At 40.6% G+C, this 27,172-nt stretch overlaps 1 protein-coding gene and 1 long non-coding RNA gene across 2 annotated transcripts in view; one reads left to right on the plus strand and one right to left on the minus strand.

Moving 5' to 3' along the window:
* Positions 1–27,172, plus strand: part of GABRG3 (gamma-aminobutyric acid type A receptor subunit gamma3) — a 727,352-nt gene that overhangs the window by 402,783 nt on the left and 297,397 nt on the right. The gene's annotated exons all lie outside the window — the stretch shown is intronic.
* On the minus strand, positions 23,813–26,829 carry LOC142489563 (uncharacterized). Its single transcript, XR_012799884.1, has 3 exons — positions 26,488–26,829; positions 24,777–24,937; positions 23,813–23,961 (listed from the first exon to the last, which is right to left on the minus strand). It is a non-coding gene; the product is annotated as an uncharacterized LOC142489563 (long non-coding RNA).

The following is a 27,172-nucleotide window of genomic DNA, read 5'->3' on the forward strand; positions in this document are numbered from 1 at the left end:
GTTATTCCTCCCCTCATCTTTGCTGAAAAAAAGTGTTGTCGCTATTATAATACATAATAAGATTCCTTTTAAACCAGATCTGATTTAGACCGATAAAGGGGTAACGTTGGCCAATAGCTATGCTTTTAATGCCTCCAAAGGTCCCTTTTTTTAAATTCCATCTCACATCTTTGATTATAGGAAATGGCGTTCTCATTATGAACGGTGATGTCCATATGATGTTAAACATTTAATAGGATAGATCCCATTAATGTAGGTAAGCACCACACACCCATGCCCAACAAAAGTCTAAAATTCAGATGATGTTATGGTGTTTTAAATAAACTCCTGATCAAGTAGGATTTAAAGCTGCAGTTCAAGCAATATCCTACATGCGTTGTTTTTAAATAAATCTGTTCTGTACTGTGAGAAAATACGTGTAGCATTTTAAACAATTTTTAAAGACATTTTGAATGTATAATAATGTAATAAGCCTTTTTGTTTCTATAGAGACCATTTATAAAGTCACACCCCCTTCCTCTTCTGAGACAGGCTTTGGCTCTTGAGCCCTTGCCCTTTCTATATCTGCCCAATTATATCTAGTGCCTGCCTGGTCATATGATCTTCCACACAGAAATTTGCATCCTGGGTACTCCTGTGCTGCCCTAACAGTGAATAAAATAACCCCTGATTCAGCTATCGATCACAGGATAATACATCTTAATACAATCTTAGAGGGGGCGTTAGTTTCCGAATCCATGGCATCAGGTAATATTGTCCTGATACTGAAAAAGGGCATAGATGCACCCAATTTCACCAGCTATTACCATAGCTTATTAATATATCATTAATTAATTGTTATTATCACTGATATGAAGCTATTTTCAAAGATTTTAGCCAAACGTTTAAATGAATTTGCATCAGTGCTAGTGTATCATGGCCAATTTGAGTTCATCCCTACTAGGCAATCTTTAGATAATGATAATGATGATTGAATCCACAGTTCAATCACTGCTAAAGTATCTTCCATGTTGCTTTCATTAGATGCAGATAAGGCCTTTGATTGGCTTGATTGAAGATCTTTATTTGAAGTCTTAAGATCCAGGTATAAGGGTTTTGTGGGTAGGCTTATTATGACAATTCACGGGCCTACAAGACTACGACTGATAGGGTTAGATATTCTGGGCTTCCCTATTACCAAATTTATTTAGCTAAGGACATTAAACAGGGCTGTCCTCTTTCTCAACTCCTGTTTGCATTGTCTAAAGATTCCCTGGCTGCATTAGTCTGGCTGAATCCCAATATCTCAGGTATTTCTGTGGTGGGTGGGGGGAAAGAATACAACATTTCTCTTTTTGTTGATGGTGTGCTATTGAACATCTCTACACCGATGACCAAAAAAATTAAATAAGCTAAGTCAATGCAAAATAATCCATTCCCGATGGCACAAAAATAAACAAAACACAAATTAATCATGAACAATAAATCCCTGACCAATAGTACAAAATAAACAAAAAATGTTAATCTGTTCAAATAGATCAAGGTCCGATTGCTTCTTCCAATGTGATGGAATCCTGGGGTGAAGGTTGATGGATCCTCAACTTGACCCGAAGCCATGGATCCTCCGTTGATTGAAGAGCAGCCTTCAGTGAGTTATTCTTCTTTCTTCTTCTTTTCTTGATATCTTCTTTCTTTTCTGCTTCTTCCATGTGTTATTTCTTGATCCTCTTCCTGTCAAATAAGATATATCAGGTGTTATATAAAGCCTATAACATCACATTTTAGAGTCACGTGGTACATCCACCAATCCTGCTGTTGTGCACTACAGAAGGGAGAAGCGTTACTGTGCTCCATCAGTGTTTGGTTTAACTCCAGGTCCTGGTGTATGTGTATGCTGCTGCAGCCAGATGACGGATTAATCATGGCTCACCACAACACAGGATCTGGATGAGTATTTATTTAATCTGTGTACACTTTGTGGACATCCATGGACTGCTTTGTGGTATAATATTTAACTGTCCACAGGGCTCAGTGTCCACAAGTATTAATTCCTGGACTGCTATGCATTTTCCTGCCTTATTAGCTTTTGGATGCAATTTAGTAACTGCTTTTGTTCCTTATTGGCATGCACATTTCCCCCTTTTATATATCTATTTATTTACATTAGTACATTGGTGCTGTGTGTAGTGTTAGAGGATATCTCATTTTATATATATATATCAAATAAAAAGATCACTTGTGAACACATTCACATGTCTTACGCACGTTTGCAACCCTGCCTTTCACCATTATCACCCAGCATACAGTGTTTCTACTGCAGCAAGGGATTCTGGGAAATGACATGCAAATGAGCACACCGTGTCACCTTTTGCCTGAAAAACCATTGTTACATGGAGCCCATATTAGCTAATGCTCGCTGTTAACAGAGCTTTAAAGCACAGCATGGGAATCAGATGCAAAGCCAGAGAAACCATTCACAGACATGTATCAAACTTAATGGGTATCATCAGTGTGAAGTTGGTGGTACTGCTGGCTTTGCAATTTTCAAGTCTGTAGGGTTTACCATCACGTTTTAAGTTATGGTGGGTGAAAAAGGCAACAAGAAACCTCCACCGTATTGAATATAGCAAATAAAAAGATCACTTGTGAGCACATTCACATGTCTTTCACCATTACCACCCAGCATACAGTATTTCCTCTTCTCCCTGAGTCTCCTCTCTTCATATCCTCCAGGAACCTAGTCTCTACAACCTTCCCCCTATCCTAAGTAATCTCCTGTGAAGTCAGAATCCTTATGGTAACACAGGGTGGGGCCCAACATACACTAAACTGCTAGTAACCCTTTAGGAGGGGGTTAAACTCTCCCCTAACTAAACCCAACAGTTGCGCCCAGCATTACATGTCATGCTGTTACATGTCAGGCAATAGGTCAAAATATACGTAGATGTAGGGGGGTATGAACATTTGTATAAGTACACCTGATCCAGACGGGATAAGAAACTCACTATTTTATGGGTGGATAGTAACCCCCAAACTACCAATGTGTGATGTAAACACAACCTTAGCGCTCAAAAAGCCATATCACAGTATTGCATACAACTTCATTATTACAATACCATTGAATGTATTGTCCAGTGTCCTGCAACTCAGAAGACTTGAAGGTTTGTTCAAAAACCTTCTTGATAGAAATACGAACAAAGAAAGTCCTCCTTGGCACTTGAACTCTGGTTGATGGTGCTGTTATTCTCTTATGACCATAAAGAGAAAACAATACAATATTGCTTCAATAAAGTATATACACAACCTGTGTCATTTAAACACAGTGATGTGCACCTATTTAGGTAAGAAATTACTTAATAGAGAAAAGATGTGAATTATTGCTTCAATAAAAATGTGCTCTTTCAACACCTTTATCCAGATAGAAAATCAATCTATAAGAGTATTACTCCGCGTGTTCTTCAAAGACTATATTAAGGTGCCTTCTTTAGTCTTAATTGTATTTCCAAATGTATTCAGTGGATGATATTGCATACAACCTTATCAACGAATAACTAATACTCGTGAATGAGTGTTAAGTGATAGAGAAGGATAATTTCTATTAACTTAACTTATACACTCTTCGGCATGAACTGTGGTATTAGATGATTATGAATGCCTTATATATCACATTAAAAAGAAATTAAAAATAGCCATAGGACAATAACGTATAAAAAAACTGTACTAAAAATCACATAAAAAAGACAGTTGGAAATTCACTCATGGAGTCCCACATAAAAATATGCAGTGGGAACCTTTAGTCCGTCACGAGCCCCTTTTCTCTGGTTGTTTAGAAGACAGGAACTGCCGATTAGAAGCTCCGATATGCCCGTCCTGCTTGAAGATTTCTCAGAGCATCCCTTGTGGGTTGATACCTGTGTCCACTTCCACGTTCGTCCGCTCTGACGTCAGCGTGTGGTCACGTTCCTTCGAGGGGCCGCCTAGATCCATGTTACTCAACTCACCTTCTATGCACTGCAGTTCAGACTGGGCTCTTCTCAAACCTCCTCTCTTCTTGCCGGTTCAGTACAATGTGATGAGCCTGCATTTTCAATTTGGCTCACACCCGCACATGCGCAATTCCTACGCGTTTCTCAGACACCTGTCCGCTTCGTCAGGGGAATTCCGTTTTAATGGGATCCCCATCCTTTTATTGCCCACACAGAGGATGTCTATTAATTGTCCATTGAGCAATATTTGTGTAGAACAGCACTATATACTTATCTACTTACCAGCACTCTATGTATCTACTCCATATACAGATGCAGCGGCCGTTATTCAAACAAATCACGGAGCCGTTTTCGTGTGCTCTGCTGTATTCCACGCGGCATTAACACGGCCAATCGCCCCAGGCACACGTGTTTATCGCTGTTGCTTTGTTTGAATTTAATGGATTCTGTTTCGTATCCGTGGCAGAAATGAATGAATTGTAATGTGTACAGTACTGTGCTAGTGTGCTACTGTGTCAATTTCAGTGTTTAACACTGTTTAACACTAAAATGCAATTTTCTGCACTCATGTCTTAAGGTGGGAAGGGGTAGGAAGGTTTGAAGAAATCACGCGCCATGACATGGGTATTCCGAGGTATACAATGCGTGAAGTGTTCGAATAACGGCCGCTGCATCTGTATATGGCTAATCATCATACTTCAATATAACCTTATGAATTGCGTTGACAGTATTATTGTGTGTAAGTGTGTGACGCGAAGTCCTGGCAGCCGGAGATTCTCCAGCACAGCCTTTCCGCCCTCAACCCCACGTAGCCGGAAGGGACGCCGACAGGAGCTGAGGTGTGGAAGTGAGCCGAATAGTGTGTACCGGTGAACTATCTACACCTATGATCGGGATTTCGTACCATGACTGCATATATATATCTAATGTGCGTGAACATTTATATGTTTTTATTTGCTAATCTTTAATACATTTTGAGACGTACTGCGCAATTGGATTCTCTTATTATTTCCTGGGTACATCTATCACGAAGGAGAGGAGAAGCAAGGGGTTTAATCTGTGGATTTCCTGATTTATTGCTCCGTTCAGAGAGAGGAGTATCTCTGTATTGCCTTATTGAAAAGGAGAAAAGTGTGAGTGGATTACTTTTCACTTATAGAAAATTACACCAGGTTGAAACTGTACCATACCATGTTGCTTTTATTGTTCTCTTACATAATGATGACGTGAACACTGGCGCTCCCCTGAACCTTTGAAGAATACTTGCCTACCTTACCAACCATACAATTTATTGCAAAAATTCAATTCTGTCGTAAGTAGCAAAATTATCCTTCATAATTACAGACAGAATAGTAAATTCACAAAATGAACACACAATACACATTAACTACTGTATCTATGTAGATGACCATTATAATTGACATACTTCAATCTATATTCATTACGAGAGATTATCAGAAAATGGATATGAAACTTGTAAATTATTTCCTAAATAGCAATATTATCTTTCATGATTACAGATAGAATGGTTCATGCACATATTAAATACACATTATCTATCAACCATCTTTGAGCATGTCCATTATAATGAACATAATATAATCTTTATTCACTATGAGAGACAATATGGAAACGGATAAGAGACTTTTTTTGTGGTAATGTAATGGTCCCTACCAATGATATTCGACAGTGGAGAGATAAACTGACTGACATACAGTATATATAGTATTAAAAATCAATACATTACCACAACACAGAGATGCAGAATCATTCTATAAGGAATGATCCTAAATGATAGTCCAAATTAAGGCCAAGGGGGGACAGCTTTTTAACTGAGAGATCCAGTAGGTTTCCCTTCTTGATATTTGGGTTATTCTATCCCCCCCCCTCCAATTTGGGTGTAGGTTCAATGCCCTTACACACTAATCCTTCTGGGTTCTGACCGTGAACTAACAAAAAATGATTCGACACACTATGTTTTCAAACTTTCTTTTTATTGTTAATATGCTCTGCTAATCTTCTTTTAAATGGCCTGCTTGTTCTTCCTATATATTGCAGGCCGCATGAGCATTCAAGAAGATACACAACATGGTTGCTACTACAATTGATAAATGATCTTATATCGTACTCCTCATTTGTCATGTTTGATTTAGTTTTCTCCCCAAAACTGTATTGGCAACCATTGTAGTTATTGCAGACATGATAACCATTTAAACCTTTTATCCAGGTTTTCGAATCCTTAGCTTTAATTTGACTTGGTGCCAGAACTTGCTTAAAATTTGGTGCTCTCTTAAAGATGATAGGAGGGTTTTGTGGGAGGATTGGTTTTAAATTCTCATCTCTCATTAATATTCCTCAAGTTTTTTTAAAGCATGTTTAATTTTTGGTGCCACAGTACTACAGTATATTCTATAATAAATAAGATTTTTAGTTGTTCCTCAGAACATGACAATTTTTTTTATATTCAATCATTTTGTCTCTATCAGCAGCTTCTACTTTATCATAGGTCATTTGTACTAATTCCTTGTTATAGCCTCTATTGATGAACTTGATCTTTAATTCATCCGCTTGCTTTTTAAAAATATAATTTTGTGAGCAATTTATACATAGATGGGAAAACTGACCAAGGGGATATTACTAATCCACTTTGGATCATGATGGCTGGATGCGAGTAGGAAATTGTTAACATCGGTCAGTTTATGATATGTTTTGAATGAATTTTGTTGTTTTCTATAAAAAATCACCAAATTAAAAAAAATATTCGATTGGTGATTTGTTTTGCAGGTACATTTCAAGTTCAAAAAGTTACTATGTGTTATATGTTTAATAAATGTATCTAAATCCTCTTGATTGCCATCCCATATGAACAGCACGTTGTCTTTAAAATGGTGCCAGAGCACCAGATTCGCACCAAATGGGTTTCCGGACCATATATAGTCACGTTCCCATATACCCATAAAGATGTTGGCATAGCTTGGTGTGAATCTGGGTCCCATCGCCGTTCCATAGGCCTGTAAGAAAAATTCCCTGTTGAAGTTGAAATTATTATGTTCTAATATGAACATAAATGCATCAAGCAGAAAGGTAATCAGATATTCGTGCATATCTCGATCTTTTTCCAGAATGCGTTTAATGGCCTCTCGTCCTAACTGATGCTCTATCACAGTACATAGTGATGTGACGTAATCTTATTCTTAGTTGATCCAAGACATGTATCGTGTCCCTTATGTATGAAGGTAATTGATCACATACCTTTGCATAAAGTGGTCTACAGTATATACTGCAATAGATTAACTGCCAGGGACGAGATGCTATAACTGGCGGAGGTGTCCTGTTTTTATTCAGCTTTGGGATAAAGTAGAAAATAGGGATCTTCAGATCCTTTTTATCCAAAAAATTAAATTCTTCTTTTGTTCAATACTTTACTATCTGTAGCAAATTGCTCAATTCTTTCCTATACTCATTCGTGGGATTACTTTGAAGTTTTTGATAGGTACTAATATCCCCTAGTAATCTTACTGCTTCATTCATATAATATGAATGGTCCATTATTACGATCCCTTCGCCCTTGTCCGCCATTTTTATAATGATCTCGCGGGCTTTCTGCCAGCAGAGGATTTCATGTTCTTTTAGTCTACATTCCTTCTTAGCTATTGATGCAGCCATGAGTATCCGAACACTTGCCTGGGAAAATCTGGGGTAATGCTGCAACATTTCTGTGACATTTCTGCAGACAGACTAATGGCCCATTGAATTAACACAGCAGGGGCACCTGGCAGTCTCATTCAAACTGAATTAATGTGATACTCGTTGCTACATCTGCAGTTTAGCCCATGTGTTAAACCCTCCCCCCGAGGGTTCTGGGACTTGTAATCCCGTTTCGGTCCTTGCGGAGCCAAACTAAAATGGCCACCACGCTGGTAACACTGAGCATACACGCCAAATCCAAATTGGCCAACGCCACTTCTCCCCGATCGTGTGGAGCAGTCCCCCCAGCAAGAGGCAGGGTGGGGGACTCCGCTACATGAGTAGAACCGTTTTTCCTCTTCTGAGGCTCCTCTCCTCATATCCTCCATGAACCCCTTTAGGGGGTGCCGGTATCCCTCTGCTTGGTTTACATGCCACGGTCACGTGATCGGGACCTTAAATGCAAAGGGATACCGGTACCCCCTGGGCCTGTATCTCGGGAAGCAGGGGGTCTCCCGACCTGAAACCAATGCGGTTCAGCTCCGGAGACCACCTGCACATCTACACTATGAATAAAAATGTATTTTAAATTTATTTATTTATATTCATGTATTTATTTATTTATTTAGATTTATTTATTTATTTTTTGGGCGGCTGATGTGTGTGAATTTTTTTATTGTGGGTAGCGGGGGTGGGTGAAGGGGGTATTAGCCCCAACGGTGGTTGTTTAGGGCTTGCGGGGGGGTAGCGGGAGGGGTTAACCCCTTCATGACGGTAGCGGTATTAACTGCTACGGTCGTGAAGGGGTTAAGTGCCAACGCAACCCCCCCGCCAGTCCTAAACTCACACCAAGGGCCAAATACCCCCTTCACCCACCCCCGCTACCCACAATAAAGCGGGCACGGTGGGTTAACCCCTTTATTGCCTTAGCGGCTATCAGCTATGGTAATGAAGCAGCATTTCTGTATTTTAATAATATTGTGCAGGAGCAAGCAGGGGGTCCCTTGAGCTTTGATTTCTGGCTCAGGGAACCCCCTGCTCACTGTACAATATTATTAAAAATACATTCATGCTGCTTCGTTACCATAGCAGATAGCCGCAAAGGTAAGGAACGATTCTTTATTGATGTGTGTGTTTTATTTATACTGTAGATGTGCAGAGGGTCTCCGGAGCTGAACCAATGTGGTTTTAGGTCAGGGACCCCCTGCTCCCCGAGATACAGGCCCCTTTACAGGGTGCCGGTATCCCTCTGCTTGGTTTACATGCCGTGGTCACGTGATCGGGATCTTAAATACAGAGGGATACCGGCACCTCATAAAGGGGCCTGTATCTCGGGAAGCAGGGGGTCCCCCGACCTGAAACCAACGCTGTTCAGCTCTGGAGACCCCCTGCACATCTACACTATGAATAAAAATGTATTTTAAATAATTTTTAATGTGCCGATGTTTGCGCAGAGAGCGCAGCGGATCTCTCTCTGCTGCAAACACATCTCGCCAGGGGACGGCCTATAGTATCATTGATGTGCACATACAGTACTGTATGTGTATGTTAGGGGTTATAGGGGTTGTTGTTATACAGTATATATATATATATATATATATATATATATATATATATATATATATATATATATATATTCTGCATTACAATTCATGAATTTCAGGGGACGGCTTCTCGGCTTCAAAGACAACAGCTCGCAAACGCCCCCATGAGTTTTTACACGGCATTGCAGTATTGCAGACAGCGGGAATAAAATGTTTAAATCACAGCCGCGAAAATAACGCAATACATCCCGGGCGAAAACGACACAAAACCGCACATCACCGGGATATTCTGAAATTCGCGGAGCTAGCCGAGTTAGAATAAAGTGTGTCGCCACTGTAGTCTCTTGAACCTTCTTCCTATCCTAAATACTTTACCGTAATATAAGAATCCTTATGGTAACACATGGTAGGGCCAAACATACACTAATCTGCTAGTTACCCATTAGATGGGGGGTTACATAAATGATACAGAAGCCTACAGTATGATAGAAATATTATCACAATGCGGTAATTAACACATTATTAACGGTCCTGCTAATTACCTATTATTGTCTCTCCCCCTTTAAACATGCTTCTGTAAAATCTGTTTTCACAAGCAACACTCTTGATCCCACCAAACCATCTAAATACCTCTCTCTTTCATTCCCGTCTTGTGCCTCTAAACTTCTAGAATGGCTTGTATCTTCCCCCATGATTTCTTTCCTCAGCTCCTATGCTCTTCAATAACTTCTCCAATCAGATATTCGTATAGCGTACTCTTCTGATAAAGCACTCAAAAAATAATAAGTGACATCCGTATTGCGAAATGCAAGGGACATAAATTCCTTCTCACTCTAGACCTGTCTGCAGCTTTTGATAATGTAGACCACTAACTTCTACTTAACACTCAGCACTACGTTAGTGTTCAGGACAAAGTCCTCTACTGGCTTTATTCCTACATTTCTCTTCAGTGCTTTAGTATATCTAGTGTTACCGCCTCTTGTTCCTCTGTTTATCTATCAGTTGGTGTACCTCAATGCTCAGTTCTGGCACTTCTGCTCTTTTCTCTCTATACACTTGCCGTTGGTGCCAATAATATTTTATTTGGCTTTCAAAATCACCTGTATACAGATTACACACACATGTACCTATCCACATCAAACCTCCCTTCTGCAGTACAATCCCAGCTCACCAACTGTCTCACGACAATCTCATCGTAGATGGTGGCTAGATGTATCAAATTCCAGTTATCCCTCCCTCTCAATGTCTGCCAAGCACCTTTTTTTCTCATTTCAAAACCCATCAAAAAATTAATCTGCAAAGTGTTCAATTAGTTCTGGGTGACTGTTACTATATTGTAATGTAAATAAAAATTGTATAACTCTGTACAAGGTGGGAGCTATAAAAATTCAAATAATTCATGTATTTTGCACTAGTACTTCCCCATATTAGGTATCTCTTAAAAGATCTCACGGTGCTGCCACAACACTGCACTGAGGAACACTACCACACAGAGTGTTCTACTGATTCCAGGAAACATCTATTGGATCTTTGGGAGATGGTCTGTCTAAATACATTGACAGGTATTTGCAGCCCTATGTGAGAGATATCCCATCATTCATTCTAGATTCTGGAGATCTTATCACTCAACTGAAAGATCAAAAATGGGGGTCATAATCCATTTGGGTTACCTTGGATGTGACCTCATTATATTCAATTATCAATCATGACCATGGTTTGACGGCAGTCAGTTATTTTTTGCAAGGCCCAGGTAGCAATATATTTAACACCACGTTTATTTTGGATGCGATAACATTTCTTCTTACTCACAATTATTTTCTGTTTGATCACAAGTTTTATTTACAATCACAAGGCACGGCTATGGGCACGAGTTTTGCACCTTCTTATGTTAATTTATTTATGGGGTGGTGGGAATCTATGTGGGACTTAGAAACACTTTACACTTTCTTTGATTATATTAATCAGAACCTTAAATTCACACACAATATTCACTATCACCATATTCACTACCTGGACCTTTTACTGCAGAGTAGGTTGAAGCAACTCCCACTGTATTCAAGTCCCAGGAGGTTACTTCATTAATGACTTTAACAATCACAAGTAATGGGACTACATACTTGAGCACCATATTACCCTTTTGTATGTCTACTTACCTACATGGTAGCTCGTTTTGGATGTCCTATGATTAAACAGCACATTTCATTATTGGATTGGATGTCTGTGTTGGTGGCTAAAGCAGGTCTGTGCATTTTTTCATAGACATTTCATGGATTTTTAATACATTGTTTGCAAGTGGAACTAGAATGGAAGGAACAGAGAAACTACCCCCTGGCGACAGCACGCAGATTGTGAGTAACCCTGGTGATTTACACATTCAATTGTTAGTACTACTGGGGGCCAGCCCAATGAGGTTAGGGGTGGGTGTTTTCATGCAACTACCCCTGCCTTCAGGGTAACTGGAGCCCTTCTTATAGTTGTACTGTATTCAAGTCCCAGGAGGTTACTTCATTAATGACTTTAACAATCACAAGTAATGGGACTACATACTTGAGCACCATATTACCCTTCTGGACCTTTTACTATACTGTATATTGATCTAAATAAAAACATCCAAACAGATGTCTTTAGAAAAGAGAACACTAGAAATACTTTATTAAAAGCTGACAGCTGCCATCCATGGTCAGTCATCAAGGGCATTCCTAAGGGTCAATTCCTCAGACTAAGGAGAAATTGTTCCAATTGGGACGATTTTGTTCTGCCGTCTGAGGAATTGACCTAGCGCTTCTTACAGAGAGGTTATAAATTAGAATTGTTAAAAAAAGCCTTTGATGAAATTGCATCATTGGATAGACAATCCTTATTCCAAACTCAAAGTGGTTATAACAAAAAACGAAGAAACAAAAATCAATTGAAATCTATCCCACCCAGGATCAGGGAATCACATCTTGTGACATGGACACCAGCCCAATGTTAATTACGCAATTTAATAGACATAGTTCCCAAATTCAAAAAATAGTACGAAAACATTGGGATGTGTTGCGCATGGATCATAGCCTGGAAGGGTTTGTTGAAATGGGTCCTCGCTTTGTCTACAGAAGGGCTAATACCCTAGTGACAGCAGTCTCTCCCAGCATTGTGACAACCCCTGTAGTTACCAATATGACATTCAATAGTAGGGGTTCTTTTCGATGTGGGAGTTGTAAGATCTGCTCGGTGATGATGCCATCTTCTCGTTTTTCGGGCACAAGTTCGACTAGAACATTTCCCATTAAATCATACATCAATTGCAATACAAATTATGTAGTGTATTTACTGACATGCCGTTGCGGTTTGAATTAAGTGGGTCAAACAACCAGGGCCCTAAAAACGAGAATAATGGAACATCTAAGGTTGATAAAGAAACCCAGTATCAAAACATTTCACTGAATGCAGACAAGGTGGTGTTAATAATCTAACAGTTAGAGGGATTGAGAAAGTAGTACTTAAAGAACGAGGAGGTGACAAACTCAATTTATTAGACAGCAGGGAGGCATATTGGATCTTTATGTTAAAGACCCGCTTTCCCTGTGGTCTAAACACCGAATGGAATTTAAGTCATTTTTTGACATAAAATATAATATATCCAAATATAATCATTGATTATTCCTGGCTTTATCCATACTCCCCCCCCCCCCCCCCAAGTATGATTAAATTTACACTGTTCAAGGAATGTTCCCCAATTTGAGTAATTTTGATTTATTGATATATTGGTTGTTCTTCATCCTGCATAAATCTTCTTCTTGCAACAATAGGAGGTAATACATTACACCATAAATAGAAATAGATTACGTGATCACTAATATGAATTGTGTCTACACATTGTTTTTATTATTGTTTGTGTTTGTTATAATCAAAGCTGGGTATAGATATATTCTTCTCTCTCTCCTTCCTTTTGGGATAGGGAGTTAGAAAGAAATAATAAAGATTAACTATGGAAAGTAGATTTATCAGCTCTATTTTAAATATGTTAATATCTGTTTTTTCTGTATAGGTGTCTTGTATCTATTCATTGGGGGACCTGAAGTATCTCAATTGTTAGATTTATTGTTGAGATTTTGTTATTAGTGTCCTTGATACGTCCCCTTTTACCAGACTTCAGCATATCAGACGGTCTCATATGGGGTTAATACCATTTGCCCCGTATTGTTATTTATGGTTGCTATGGTTGTTAATGCCGCTACCCACCCCGATGACAGCAGGTTTCTATCTGTGAGAGAGAAGGGGGGGGCGTTCCTGCCGTCTTAGCCATAGATGTCAGAGACCAACTGAATGCTCATGTCACTAAGGGGCGTGTCTATTCACGATCGCGTCAGCTGTTTCGGCGCTACCCCGTTTTTGAGGTATTGGCAGCGGGGGGGATTTTGCACTACTATCAGCACAGCGGAGAGGTATTAATCCACACCATTGAGTGTGGGGATCTCCGCTGTGAAGGGGAAAGTGTACCGATCGCACAGATTAGCCATGCCAGGAAGCAGATTGGTGGTTACGTCACAGAAGGGCGTGATTAGGGAGGGACTTGAAGTCTTTAGGTATACACATACACAGGGATGATTAGGGTTGCTCTGATGACGTCATATACAGTACACGCGTTTTTGGCGCGAAATTTGACTAATTCACTACACTTGTTATACCAGGTATATTAAGGTCCCCCCAATGTACTGTACCTTACTGCTTGATAAAGCACCTTGTTGTGTGAAACACAATGGAGGGTCTTTACCTCCTTGTTTGCTGTCTGACTGACAATAAATCTATTTTTTACTTTTGATACACCTGTGTCCCTGGGCAGTGCGCTGCTTTGTGCATATTTTGCATATTTTGGTTCGTTTGGATTCAAGGAAACAACTGCATGTGGACAGGTTTCAATGTCTACTGAGAAATCAAACACATTTTCAAGATATCTTTTGTATGCATTTTCAATACTTTCAATTTGGTAGTGTCAATCCTTCTTAAAAAAAATAATTTGATAGACTGCATATCTATATCTGCTTCAACCATTTGCTTCCCTATATTGGAGACTAAATCATTTCTATTCCAGATCAATTGAAGGGACACATTATTTACTAGAATTATATGGAATCCTTATAGTACCCTGTAACCTAAAAACCCTCTAATTGAATTTAGAAGGCAAAGTAATTCGAACTCAGGTTTAGCAACATGTCCTTGGTATTATTTTTTAGTGTGGGACATTTAAATGTATCATTTGCGTTAATCATCTAACCTAGCTTCTAGTGAATCCATAGAACAAGTATCTAATATTACTTACATGAATATTCATGGTCATTCCCCTATTACTCAAGCCTAATTTCCATGCTTCAATTCTTCATGCTTTATTCATGTACTGCACCATGAATCACAAACATGAAATTTATGGACTGACAAATATACAAAATGAAATCACAAGTATGAATGAATTAGAATTACAATGTTTTGTTTACTTGTTATTTTTCAATCTAGAATTTTGCATTCCTAATAAATGACATATAAACAAGTCTTATTTATGGATATGTTTATGATCAGCTGTTTGAATGCAGTGGTGTGTTACTGTATATACTGTAGTTGACATAGAAACAACTTTCTTTAAACAGATTAGCCTTGACTGGAAGATAAATAAGTACATGCCCTTTGCTTCTGATTTTTGATTAAACAAAAGATTTTTAGAGCTACAGCAGAATTTAACATATACTGTGGAATCATTAATAGTTTCCAATTCCTAATGTTGCTAAAGACAGGTACTAAATTAGTATGTTTGTATATGAATGATGTATTGCAAATTATGCGTCCATTGTCAAAGTATTATACACTGTTCCCGAGGCAACATTGTAACACTGGAGACCATCTCACTTGCAATGTATCAATTTAGAATAATTTAAACCATGGTTCTTCAAATTTCAGCCTGTGGGTCAACTCCAGCCCAAGAAAAGCCTTCGAGCAGCCCCGGTCTGTGTCCCCCCCTGCTTATTTAATTGCAGTTGCTCTGACAGTTAAATGCAATTGTTCACTATGAATCTCACTATAAAGCTAAGCTAATAACATTATATTATTATACTGTATATAGTACAGATATTATATGCTTAAATGTTGATATTTGATCATTCTTAATATATATAATGACTTAAGAATGATCAAATATCAACATTTAAGCATATAACATCTAAAGGTACACTTTAAAATGTTTTCTAATCCAGCACTGATTTAAACCATCAGGATCATGGTTATATAATAATTCCCTAATAATAAATCTAACACTTAATTGTGTCACTATTTTGCTTTTATGCACACAAAAAGTGTAATAATAATATATTATACTATAATCATATTACCATTCTATGGTTTTCTGCATTATCAGTTTGATTTTGAATTTATATGTAACATCATAATAAATAAGGTAGTGTTTTACGGCAGTCCCAAAATGTACAGTAATATGGCTTTGTGATGGTGATACACAAAAAAGGAAGAGTAGAGGCTCCATGGATTGTATACATGCAATAACTTATTGAAGCCAAATAAATTATGGCCACTTTATTTGGCTTCAATAAATGATTGCATTTATAAAATGCTTCGAGCTGCTACTCTTCCTTTCTTGTTCATCCTGTACCTGGATTGCAGAAGGCCTTCCCTCATCGAGTAAGAGAGCTCCAGTATTAGTATCTGATATTTATTTTTGATTATTGGTGTGCAACATTTTCCCACATTACTTTGGGATTGGGATAACCATCCAAGGCAAATAACATATACAGATTCAGCTTGACTAAATAATTCCTAAATTGTGGCTACACATGCCCTCTGTCTTGTGGCAGACTGACACTGTCTCTTTAAGATACAGTGTGGTTCAAGGAATTAGATGTAGTGCAAACACTGACTTACACTACTGTATATCCGTAAGTACAATAAAAATATAAACAGTAAAATGTAAACTTTCCTTGCAGTCTTCTTTTGGTAAATTCACACCTTTAATAAAGCAAACTGCACAAGTTTATTTTGCTTCCCAAGTTTTAGATCTGGAGAACAACACTGGTAAGCACTGATAAGGCATGAGCTTTGACTGATATTGTCAGGGATTTATTTTATCTGTATTATCAGGAGTTCAAATGAAAGAAACACTGTTGAAAACTGGTTTTGTACCTGGTACTATTTAAGACTAAATTTAGAAGTCTTAAAGTTATGCATTTCAACTTGGATTTAAACCTCAGGTTCATGTATACTGTAGCACTGTAAATTTGTAAAAAGTTAGTTAGTGAAAATTAGAAAACTATTTGTTAAAATGCAGCTTCCAAAAATTACTAGGTACTAAGAAATGAGTTTAAACCATGATGTATTGTAAAAAAGACCTGATGACAAAAATACGTTAAGAGCGGAATTTTGGAGAAACAATAGCCACCGTTTTATCCATCGAGAAATCCATCTCGAGAATCCATCGATTTACACACCTCTGTGCTGAGACAGCGAACCTTGTGGCGAGTGGGTTTCAGCTCTGTGCTGAGACGGCAAACCTCTTTCCGAGAGATCTCATACCTCTACTTTCAGTCAAAAACCACGTTATGAGACTTTCTCTCCTTCTTGTCCATGGTGGCAACAACAGCGTTTGTTGTCTCCAAACTAGTTGTTGCGTCCTTCAACTCGTTCTGCAAGTGATGCTTTGTTTTCTCCAAAGATACACAGTTTGCGATCACTGCAAAGAGACACCTCTAGCTCAGCCTTGGCTTATTGCTCCTTATCCAATTGTTCATAGAGGAGAAAACAGTCATGCCTTGCAGTTTGCAGTGCATTTTCAGTGTGACTCATGATCATCGCTCTTTTTAATTCTTTATCCACTACTGTTTGTTAATGGTTTCTCACTCAGAACTGAATAGATGCACCTTCTGGGTACACAACCTCACAATTAGAACCTCTGTACAGTTCCACCTGCAAGGTAAACAAGAGATAGATAATTAATTAAGTGCTGTGCTACTTTGTCTGTACTGTACATACAGCTGCACAGCATGCTCTATGTATACTGGGTGAAATAGAAATGCATTCCACTAAATTTGTGCACATGTGTGGTAGAGGTATATGTCAAATGAATGGAATGCACAGTATATGTTCTATTTAATTACTGCACATGTGCACGCTACACATGCTGAATGGAAATCATGCTCTGTGTGTTTCATCCAATTAATGCACGTGTGCCGGAGCACCAATGCAAAGAGATGACAAGAAAGCAGTTGTTCTCTGTGTCGCTGGATGTGGGTTCTACACGAGCAGTGTTGACATTCAGAAGGTTTCTCAATCTACAAAAGGAGGATTAAAACATTGGCATCATTAAAAATCAGCACACCCAAACAACACTTAAATACTGAGGGTCTCCTAGACCTGGAGCCTAGCCATAGTTCTTCTTTGTCCACCGGGTGTGCTGCTGCCTTCTGTTTCCTCTGGGTTCCTCTCTGTCTGTCTGTCTTTCTTCTTGTTGCTCCTCTCTCTGTCTTATAGCTCTGCTTCCTGTCTGTTTCCTTTGCCTTTGCTTGAAGTCAGACTCCTATGCACATGCCTCTGATCCTGATCTGTTTCTGTACCGGTACCTGTATTATAGAAGTATGTTCACAGTAAAGCCCTTGCTGGTAATCTGGCTTGTCCCTGTTTGTTCCTGTTCTCAGTCCCTGCCCCCAGACCTGTCCTTGCTCCCCTGTCCTGTTCCGGTCTCCTCGTTGCCGACCTCTGCTTGTTACCTGACTTCGCTACCTGCCGCCTGCCTCGGACCTCTGCTGGTTTCCTGACTTCGCTACCTGCCGCCTGCCTCGGACCTCTGCTTGTACCTGACTTCGCTACCTGCTGCCTGCCTTGGACCCCTGCTTGTGACCCCTACTACACTCATGCTGTTCCGGCCACCGAGATCCTACCCGCCACAGGAGTCCCCCGTGACACTGAGTTGCACCTGGACATAGTTAAACAATAAACTGTATTTATTACAAAATGTAAACTTTTCATCAGTTTCAGTCACTGATTACTCCAGCCCACAGTCCTCAGATGCCCTAATAGTCCATTAATGGTGTGTTTCACATTCTTGAATTTTGCAGTAGTGTATTTATAATGCTTCCCAATTGCATCTAAAATTGCTCTCTACAAATTTTTAGGTATAGACTTCTTACCACGGTAGCCATCAACGTTCACATTTCTGGATCAGTCTGAATAAAGTTTAGAAGGCACATGATGTTGGAAATTTAATTGGACAGATCAACGTGGCTGTCCCATGCAGCATCTAGCATATCTTTCCAAAGTTTACCTGGGTATTATGGAAAGAGGGGTGTGATCTACTGGATCTAAACTGACTGGGATACAGGTTTGTTTATGCCTCTGTGGTTCAGTTGTCATAGGTGTACATTGACAAACAGTCACACATACTGTAATGCTCAAGGATGACAGTTTCTTTCAAGTCAGTGACAGTAGCATATTTATTTATTTATAAAATATTTTACCAGGAAGTAATACATTGAGAGTTACCTCTCGTTTTCAAGTATGTTCTGGGCACAGAGTTAAGACAAATAATACATGGTTACAAATACAGTTACATAAATGAACAGGGTATACATTATATACAAGATATTGCATGCACAGTTAAAGAAAATATATATTATGGGCGTATGAAACAGTTACAGACCAGATTAAAATGTGAGACAGCCTTAGAATTGAAAGAACTTAAACTGGTGGTGGATGTGAGAGTCTCTGGTAGTTTGTTCCAGTTTTGGGGTGCACGGTAAGAGAAGGAGGAACGGCCGGATACTTTGTTGAGCCTTGGGACCATGAACAGTGTTTTGGAGTCTGATCTCAGATGATAAGTGCTGCATGTGGTAGGGGTGAGGAGCTTGTTCAGATAACTGTGTAGCTTGCCCATAAAGAATTTAAAGGCAAGACTGGAAAGGTGAACTTTGCGCCTAGACTCGAGTGATGACCAATCTAGTTCTTTGAGCATTTCGCAGTGATGTGTGTTGTAGTTGCATTGGAGAACAAAATGACAAATTGAATTGTAAAGGATGTCAAGTTTGCTAAGGTGGGTATGAGGTGCTGAGCCATATACTATGTCTCCATAGTAAATAATTGGCATTAGCATCTGCTGTGCGATACGCTTTCTGACCAGGAGACTTAGGGAGGATTTGTTCCTGTAAAGTACCCCTAGTTTGGCATTGGACTTGGTTGTCAGGGTATCAATCTGCATCCCGAATGTTAATTGGGAGTCAAACCATATGCCCAGGTATTTAAAACTAGTGACAGGAGTTAAGGTGGTGTTAGCCTTGGTTCTAATCTGGAGCTCAGTCGCTGGAAGCTTTAAAAATTTAGTCTTGGTCCCAAATACCATTGTTACAGTCTTGTCAGTGTTTAAAAACAGTTTGTTGTGGGAAATCCAGTTTTCGAGTCTCAAAAGTCAAACTGAAGTATGTGTTGAAGGTCAGAGAGGCTATGGCTGTGTGCATATAGGTTTGTGTCATCTGCATACATATGTATTGAGGCTTCCTTACAAGATCATTGATGAACACTGAGAAGAGTAGGGGCCCCAGAACAAAGCCTTGCAGGACACAACAGGTGATATCCAGGGGGTTGGATTTAGAGCCTGAGATGGACACATGTTGGGATCTCCCCGATAGGTAGGACTGAAACCAGTTTAAAGCATGCTTCCCTATTCCAGAGCTCTGGAGTTTGTTAAGCAGGATAGCATGATCAACTGTATCAAAAGCCTTGTCAAAATCTAGGAATACTGCACCAGTGAGTTGTCCCCGTTCCATTCCACACTTGATTTCATTGCAAACTTTTAGCAGGGTAGTTACGGTGGAGTGTTTGGGGCGAAAGCCAGATTGGAATTGGATAGGGAAATTTGTCTTGGTATAATAATCGCTTAATTGGGAGTGGACACAATTTTCCATGACTTTGGATAGAATTGGGAGAAGTGATATTGTCCTGTAGTTTGAGACAGTGTTTTTGTTCCCACTTTTGAAGATTGGGACAACTCTGGCAGTTTTTCTTGCATAGGGGTCATAGGCACAATGTCATAGTCACAGAATAAGCAGAATGGTATGTACAGGCTGCATGTGCTTCCCACCATCTGGGTATTGCTTGGAAGCACACAGGCGGGAGAAGAGACTTCCTTCAAATGTCATGTTCTCTCTTGCCACAATCTGTCCTCAAGGAAATAGAGACCATCCATGCCCCTCACCACATGGTCTATTCCCATTAGCACCAGGTACATTTTTGGGACCATTAAGTCCAGTCTATGCTCCTACTCCGGTACCTGTGCACAATCAGTGACAGGTCTGGCCACAGCAAGATGTACTGGCATAAAAATTGTAAAAAAGAATCACTGACAATGCCATGAACAAGGCACCAGTTAAACTTAGACTGGAGCTGATCCTTTGTGGGGTGTGAAGGGTCCGAGGTGGGGTTAGCTGGGTGGGATTGTGATTGAGGTACCAGATGCAGAAGCAGTTTTACAAGGAAGCTCAATTGCTATGGTTCTCATTTGCTTCTTTTTCCTCCTCAAGATAGTTCCTAGAGTCCTTCCCTTTGGAATTTTGGATTATGGAGGGGGAGGGAGAGAGAGATTTTTGTAATTTAGATAGTGTCTCCAGTTATATATATATATATATATATTTATCCCCTCAGACGTCCCTCCAAATAAATTATGGAGACATGCCACTGCTGAAACAAAGTGCACCTCAGGTACACGGTTGGGAGATATTCAAATGGCTATGCAAAGCCCCAGTTGTTGGTTTTTTTTTTTGGGGGGGGGGGGGCGGGGGTTGCATTAAGCTACAACCATGGCCAATACAATGGGTGGGGAAGGGTAGGGTTGGACTAAAAATACTGTAATAGCAATTTTTCGATGTTCTTTTTTCTATCAGGAAAATATCTCTTAAACTACTGAACAGCAGCCAAAATGATTGGTAAAGGCAACGATGCAAAGATGCAATGTCCTTGAAAGTATCTAAAAACCAGTACAACCAGGGTCTAGCACTTTCCACTAAAGGCACAGATCAAAAAAGTGCAAACATCAGAAGCTGGATGAACATTGTGACACCATCACATAAAGGAAGCCGATATCACAATTAGTAAAATAACTGCTGATGGGGGAAGCTTCTTGTAAGGATTGGGTTTCGGTCCCGCCCCCTTGATGCGTCCCGTGATGAGAAGGGTGACGTGCCTCACACTGAGGTTGCGCACAGGCGCCTTGTGGCCAGGCTGAAGGACACCGCATGGATCAGGCTTTGGTTTCGCCCTCGTGATGCATCCCGCGATGTTTCGGGTGACGCGCTTCCCATGGAAGCTACGTGCAAGAGCCGCACTACCCCTACCAGGATCGGGCTTAGGCTCCACCCCCACGATGTGTCCCATGATGCAACTTGTGCTCAGGTACCTACGCGCTGGCGTCACGTTACCAGGGACATAGGTAGGGTTAATGCCATTCATTATTACTCCACACCTGCTACACTCCGCCCCTGTATGTGGACAGAGTGTGTCAGATTACTCATCTCCTACAGCCCTGTGCAGCCATGCCATTGGCTGTCAGTTCCTTATATACTCAGCCATCCCTGCTACTAGTTGGCTGAGCTTAACCATTGCTATTGTGATGAAGTGCTTGCCTCAAGTATTCTGCTGCCTTTCCTTGCCTGGTGCATTCTGCTTGTTGCCTTCTCGTTGTACCCTGACCTCGGATTGTACCTGGACCTCTGCCATCTCTGATCCTTCACCTCTGCTTGCTTTTGGACCCCCACCTTCTCTACTCCTGGACCCCGGCTATGCACAACAAACATCCGACTTCTCCAATCCTAGACCATGGCGAGTATCGCGACCATTCTGACCTCTCCTACCCTGACCCGGCTACACAACTACCACTCTGCACTCCGGATGCAGTTTTGCGGTTGTACTGATGCAGCCACGAGTATCCGAACACTTATCTGGGAAAATCTGGGGCAATAACCCAGTAAAGCTGCAACATTTCTGTGAGATTTCTGCAGACTGACTAATGGCCCATCGGATTAACACAGCGGGGGTCCATGGCAGTCCCATTCAAACTGAATGAGACTGCCAGGGACCCCCAACTGTGTAATCCGATGGGTCATTAATCTATTTGCAAAAATGTCACAGAAATGTTTCAGCATTACTGGGAAATTGCCCCAAATTTTCAAAGGCAAGTGTTCGGATACTCGTTGCTGCATCTGTAGGTCGGTGTATTCCAAGATCCCCACCTCAGCCTCGTGGTCCCGTCCTGTTTGTACACTTCTTTACTTCAAGTATGGAATCGTATAGACTGAAACACTGAAAATGGCTTTCCATTTTGTTCCTACAAAAGTACGAAAAGAAAAAAGAGCCTGGTAGATGGAGTGGAATTATGTAATGGTTAGTTAGGGGGTGAGTGAGCTGTGGTTATGCATATACAATATAATAAACCCTTGATTTCACAATAACACTCCCCCCCCCCTCACTACCCACAGCCACTCTCCCATAACAAAAGCTTCATTCCCCACAACACACACACACACACCATAACCACCCTCCACACATAAGGACTGTCTGGCTCGCCTTTCTTCCGGGGACTGAGCAGCCGGTATGTTCCTGTTTTGAACCTGTTGGAGAAAATAGTACATTCTTGAAATACTTACTGAACAGTAGAATTCACGTATGTATTCAAACTAAAGATTATTGTCATGTGTTGTTCTGTATTCACTTCTATTGCACTTTGTATTACAGAACACTACCTGACTAGTCCCATTTTTTTCGATTGCACCAACTCCAATCAGCGCAGCTGCATTTCCTCATCTGTAAATGGTAATACAGACCAAAACTTGTCAACAGCAACATCACAAAAAGATACACTTACTAAATGGCACCTGACACAGTTAGTTTAAACATATACCTCAATTGCTCACTTGGACATGTTGGACCGGTAATGGACCCCATGCTCCAAAAGAAAAATAGAGGTTCCAGTTTGACCCCTATAGGTTTGGCATTAAATGGTACCTAAAATGTATGAAGGACCTTCAAAAACGTGCACTGCACTTCTCCAGACTCGCCCCCTATAAAATATGGAAAATCCTTTTAATTCACAACTTCGCCATAACTAATGGACAATGGCACTGACACAAACTACTGAAGATATTTAGCAGCCAGAGGTGGCCAACATAAAAATTCAAGCTAGACTCATACACCCATTTATTGCTATAGTGACCAGGACAGGGGTGATAGACCACAAACCTCTACGGAGCTCGGGTGCGGCTGCAGATGCCTCTGCCATGTTGTTGTTTTGTTGTTGGTTTCTGTGTGTAGTTGTAGACAGCGGACGCACTTGTTTCAAAGGGACTAATGCTATACTGTATATAGATTTGAATAATAATATACTGTACTGTAGTTAATACTGGTTAATGGTATGGAGGTGAGTGAACTATAGTTATTTTTTAGTTAAATTATACCTGTTATATTGTAGTACTGTTGTTTACTGCACAGTATGTTGTTTTATACAACTTGTTATTCATAAGAACTTCAACATTATATTTTCACAGAAGAAAAATATTTATTAATTAAACAAAACATATATAAAAAAACTTAACTTCCAACCACCTAACTTCCTCCCAGCCTCTCTAAACTACAGGGCCCTCTTCTTGGCTGGTGTACTTGCTGAACTGGGCAGGGTTCTTAGCCTTGCGTCGGAGTAGGATGAAGATGAGGATGTCAGTTTTCACATGGAGGAGTAAGAAATCAATTTCTGGCTGTAGTTTTAAAAGAAATGTAGCTAGGTCATTTGATGGCTACTATTCTGCCCCTGTACTGGCAGTAAGCCCATGTACAATCAGGTTGCCAGTAGTTGATATAGGGGTTTCCCCTCTGAGGAGCTCCACTTGAGTGATGGCGGGAGGTGGTAACATCTGGCCTGGGCATGACCAATCATGAGACAGAGCTGATGCCCTCCTCCTGTCTGTACTTAAGGGCAGTGCCACCCCAAATTCAGGAGTGCCTCTACCTACTTGAGAGGTGCAGGTCACACAGCCAAGAGCCTGGTTATTGGGCTTTCTCTGGTCCTCTTCCCCTAAGAGGAGAGTGAGTGTGTACCATACCTCTGCCCCTAATAGAGGTCCAGGGTCCATCCTTCAGTGAGTAGCTGACAGTTGATATATTGGGCAGAACCCTGCCGTGTACTGTGCTGCACAGAGAGCGACAATAAACGGTTCCTGATATTATACCTCCGGCCTGGTGTGTGATCTTACTAGGGGAGAGGTAATCGGTTCTACCGTGGGAGATCATCTTTAGTTCCCTGGAGCCTATGGCAGATGGAGGCGCTGCACTGCTAAAGATATGTACGTAATGTACCCCAGAAATCTGATCCTGTGTCCCCACTACCATTGGCGGATGACTCAGCCAAATCTCCTACTGCGTGGGGGTAACACCGTTACAGAAACAAAAATGTATTTACAGTACTACCCCATCTTTTTTTGTACTTACTAATATATGAAGCAGTACTTTACACTTGATACACTGACAGCACTGCAGAGATCACTTAGTACAACACATAGACAACTATACTCACGGGATCTGTAATCCATTTATTTCAGTCCCCATCCAGCCCCTGGTAGTTGCCATCCCCCTCCTCTAGCCACTTTGAGATCATGGTCCCCATCCAGCTGGTGCCAAGGAGGTTGTCCATGCTCCTCCCCATCATTACTCTGCCTGAGCAGGAGTGTGTTAGCTCTACAAAACACAATATAGAGAGTTTTAAACACTAGGGTATTTTGTATATATCATTTGTAAATAAACACAACATACAATTATTAGAGTGGGTACCATATTCACACTTATTTATTTATAAAATGTTTAACCAAGAAGTAATACATTGACAGTTTCCTCTCATTTTCAAGTATGTCCTGAGCATAGAGTTATGATGACAAATAATGCATGGTTACAAATACATAGTTACATAAGTGAACAGGGTATACATTCTATACAAGACATTGCACGCTCAGTTTAAGTGATAGTGAAAACAACCATTCACACTTCTATCTTGTCCCAATATTCCCATGGGAACTGTTGGCACAGGAATGTGGGGATACTCCGTGGGGACATTTGTGGACTTCTGCATTCTCACTGCCTGTTTGTTACTACCACTCCAGAGCACAGTTGCACTTTGATACCAGCATGGATTTTGAGCTTCGGAGGTGATTGTGAATACTCATTTCGGCAAAAACTCTCATGCAATATTTTGTTCTTGATTATAACTTATTTTGCATACAATTTGGATCTTTATACAGACGCTGAGGACTTTGATATATTTCACATGACCGAATACTGCCACAGCAACTCAAGAGCATCACCAATGAGATGGATGTCCACTAAAATCTATTGCCAGCTAAATATACTATGCCATTTTTTATCTGATACCTTGTGAGTGAGCATTTGTCCAACGTCTTTTTAGCAAATGAACTTTTTTGGACTTTATCACACAGTGAAGAGTGCGCGCTTCGTCTATGTTTTGTAGCAATCTGTCTTGATGCAGTTCACCTCCAGAGAAGCAGCCCCTTATGCCTGACTCCATTGCAGATTTACAATATGTTGAATATCCTACCTGATTTGTGGACCTACTTCAGACTATTTTTGCACGATTTTACCCTTTTTTTATTACGCCAATTTATTTAAAGGTTCGTTTGTTTGCATGTTTAGCCTGTAAGAATGTATGTATTCACTTTAAGAATGTAACACATTTAAATATATATTTATAATTCTAATTGGAAGAGCACTGATACTGTCCGATTTGAGATTTTATATATATAAATATATGTAGCGCACTTTCCCCCACCCCCTTAGAGTATGTGTGGCTACGGTGTGTGTGGTGCAATAACTGTAGCTCACAGGAGGTCTGAGCCTCCGCTGCAGGGAGTCTGGAGTGTATACTGGTACAGTGTTCTTCAGCGCCTCCACCTGTAACGGATTCTACTGTGTGGAATTACCTGTTACTGGACCTATATACATAGCTTATACAATAACCACACACAATGGGTGAAACATAAAGTAAGAACTTTACTACAGAACGATAGTATGACTACTGGTTACAGCCTACCCACCAGGCCTAACATGCCATAACCACCGGCCCAGTGTCCGACACACTTGTTCACAGTCCCCACAGTACCTGACGGGGCCCTAGGGCACCCAACTACTCTAGTGTCCACAAGGATATAACCCCTCAACCTTGTATCTAGTCAGCGCTGCCACTATAGTGTATGTTGGTGCACTTGTGCATGGGGTACCTGCCAGTTTCATCCGCACTCCGGCACGCTGCATCCTGCGGTGGGGTACATGGATCCAATGATGATCCGCGACTCCGGTGCTTCCTCGTGGGGTGGTCCCTGCATGGGATGTCCACCTCAAGGACAGTCTCTTCCGTGAGATGGTCTGGTCCCAGACCACCAAGGGCCAGGATGCCGCTGAGTCCCTCATTACAAGCTACAGGGGCAGTATCCCTATCTATGGGCCTGTGCCTGTAGCAGCCACAAACTGAGTAGAGTTGGGCCTAGCTGGGGCCTATCAGGGTTCTCTGGCCTAGTGCAGATGCCACAGGCACCTGCACACTCACACCCTACCCCTTCAGTGTCCAGCTTCCAACTTCAAACTGCCCTAATAGTCCTAACTGTCAGCTCAACTAACATTCCAATCTCCCCTCAGGAGATTCTAGCCACACTATTGGTTGCCTGGCAACATATGGTCTGAAGCCTGAAGTTAAGAGGGAGACCTGGCTACATCTATATATAGATAAACACATTTTATTAGCAGAACATACAAAAGCTACACAGTGGTGTTGGTCCTTTATCAAGCACTACAGTATCTTCACTCAATGCAATATAGAGGATCTTACTCCAGTGTCTACTGTTTGTCTATGTCATTATCACATTTGAGAGCTTGTACGTTATCATCTGTGTGTTTGTCAAATAAAAT

Source organism: Ascaphus truei, chromosome 3, assembly GCF_040206685.1.
Source record: "Ascaphus truei isolate aAscTru1 chromosome 3, aAscTru1.hap1, whole genome shotgun sequence".
Classification (NCBI taxonomy): domain Eukaryota; kingdom Metazoa; phylum Chordata; class Amphibia; order Anura; family Ascaphidae; genus Ascaphus; species Ascaphus truei.